Source organism: Hemitrygon akajei, chromosome 3, assembly GCF_048418815.1.
Source record: "Hemitrygon akajei chromosome 3, sHemAka1.3, whole genome shotgun sequence".
In the NCBI taxonomy this organism is placed as follows: Eukaryota; Metazoa; Chordata; class Chondrichthyes; order Myliobatiformes; family Dasyatidae; genus Hemitrygon; species Hemitrygon akajei.
The window spans coordinates 148,515,180-148,517,794 of record NC_133126.1 but is presented as its reverse complement, the minus strand read 5'-3'; the positions used below and the strand labels follow the sequence as shown (position 1 = coordinate 148,517,794).

The window sequence follows — 2,615 nt, the reverse complement described above, 5'->3', positions numbered from 1 at the left end:
AAATCGGTACAAGTCGAGGGCCGGACTGGTTCAGCATTTATTGCAAAACTTATTGAAATGAATTTATTACACATATTAACCTGGAACTAACAAAGCTTAGGTTATTACCTACAAAAACAACATTGAACATTAAGTAAATAAAAAATCAGTTGCATTTATTTCTTATGGCTTTATCTGCAGCTTTTCCGGAGTAATTTCTAATGAAAACATTTTTCCACAGGCCAACACTCTGTGATTCACACTAGTCTAAGCCAGATACTTGGTATCTCATCTTGGATGCAAGTTCATCAATGTTTGGAGTTAGGCTCTGAGCTGAGGAAATCCTCAGAATTGAGTGAAAGTGTTCATCAGAAAGACGACTCCTGTGTGATGTTTTGTTTATCTTCATCAAAGAGAACAGTTGTTCACACAGATATGTGCTGCCAAACATAGAGAGCATTTGAGCAGCTTGGGTATGCAGCTGGGGCATTGTGTCGGGAATGAAACGTAGAAACTGTGCAGCGCCCACCGAGTCATACTTTGCCTTGAGTGTGTCACTACATTGGAGTTCAATCAGCTCCATTTGTATGTTGGTTGGTGCGCTTTCCATGTCAGTTGCAAATGGATTACTGAGCAGTTCAAACCTGCTTTTCTGGGCTTCAAAGTCGGCAAATCGCCGTGTGACGTCGGCACCAAGTATGCTAAGTTTTTCAGCAAACTTTGCACGTGGGAACACTGCGGTAGAAACCTGCTCTTTCATAGTTTGGCAACACGGAAAATGGCTCAAGTTTTCTTGCTGCATCTGCGTCTCCCACAGGCGCAGCTTGGTTTTAAAAGCCCTCACTGCAGCGTACATGTCTGTGATCACACGACCCCGCCCCTGAAGCTGCAGGTTGAGCGCATTGAGATGGCTCGTGATGTCACACAGAAACGCCATTTCACAAAGCAACTTTTTATCCTGGAGCTCTGTTGTGTCTTTCCCTTTGCTTTCCATGAACTGACAGATCTCCTCACGCAACTCGAAACATCTTTTCAGCACTTTTCCTTGGCTTAACCATCGCACCTCTGTGTGATAGGGCAAATCATTATATTCTGAGCCCAACTCCTTCAGAAACAACTTGAACTCGCGGTGATTCAAACCTTTGGCTCTTATGAAGTTAACTGCTCGTGTTATGGTGCTCATTATATGTTCCATTTTCAAGGCTTTGCCACACAACGATTCCTGGTGTATGATGCAGTGATAAGCTGTCAGCTCACCTGTGCCGTTTTCCTCCCACATCTTCTCCCGGATCCTGCCCACCAATCCACTCTTTTGACCGCACATCGCGGGCGCTCCATCTGTCGGCAGTCCCACAAGTTTATCCCAAGGCAGCCTCATTATATTTACACATCTGGATACCTCTTCAAAGAGATCTTTTCCAGTAGTTGTGCCATGCATTGATCTTAATCCCAAAAGTTCCTCTGTTACACACAGACTTGAGTCCACTCCACGAATGAAAATTGACAATTGGGCAGTATCAGAAGTGTCCCTGCTCTCATCCACAGCAAGGGAATAGGCGATGAAATCTCTTCCCTTCCCCACCAGCTGTTGTTGTAGATTGGTGGCAAACTCACGTACACAGTCAGCAACGGTGTTTCTGCTCAGGCTCATATTTGAAAATGCTTGCCTTTTATCTGGGCACATGACGTCGCAAACTTTCATCATGCAGTTCTTAACAAATTCTTCCTCGGTAAAGGGCCAGGCTGATTTAGCGATCTCTGCTGCCACAATAAAACTAGCCTTTACAGCAGCCTCACTTTGTGTTCTGGCTTTTGTGAACATAGTCTATGACGCTAGACTTCTTTTCAACTCTTCTACCTTCTGGAGCTTCTGTTTCTGTCCAGATGCTTGTATTTGTCGTGGTGTTTCGTTTCATAGTGTCGTCTTACGTTATATTCTTTAATTACAGCCACACCGTCTCCGCACACAAGACAAACAGGTTTGCCCTTTATATCTGCAAACATATACTCTGCCTCCCACCTGCCTTGAAAACCCCTGTTTTCAAAGTCCACCTTTCGTTCAGCCATTTTTGGGGTGAGGGATAGCTGAAAGTTGACAACACGTGTCTAGCGCCATAAGGATGCTGATGAGAGAGTAAGGCAAGCGCGAGCAATGCACTGGCAGTGCATTATGGGATTTGTAGTATTAGTGGTGCATGCAATATACCGGCAGGCCAGCTCTAATAGAAAAAAAAATTATTCATTAATGATATTCAGGAAATAAACCAGGGAAACCGAATAAATACTAAAAACCCTGAAAACCTGGTACCTGAATAAACTCAGCATTAGCCATTTCATACGCCATAGGCGCTTCGATTACTGGGGCCAGCTTTAATAGTAATTAGATATTATCTCGCGGTCCAAAGATAATTCCACCGCAGGCCGGATTTGGCCCGCGGGCCTTGAGTTTGACATATATGATCTATAGGGAGAAGCACTGTTGACGTTTCGGGCCGAGACCCTTTGTCAGGACCCTGTCGAAGGGTCTCGGCCCAAAACGTCAACAGTGCTTCTCCCTATAGATGCTGCCTGGCCTGCTGTGTTCCACCAGCATTTTGTGTGTGTTGTTGTTTGAATTTCCAGCATCTGCAGATTTC

The 2,615-nt window shown here is 44.7% G+C and overlaps 1 pseudogene; it reads right to left on the bottom strand.

Moving 5' to 3' along the window:
- Positions 1 to 241: 241 nt before the first annotated feature.
- Positions 242 to 2,046, bottom strand: LOC140724589 (general transcription factor II-I repeat domain-containing protein 2-like; annotated as a pseudogene).
- Positions 2,047 to 2,615: the final 569 nt, after the last annotated feature.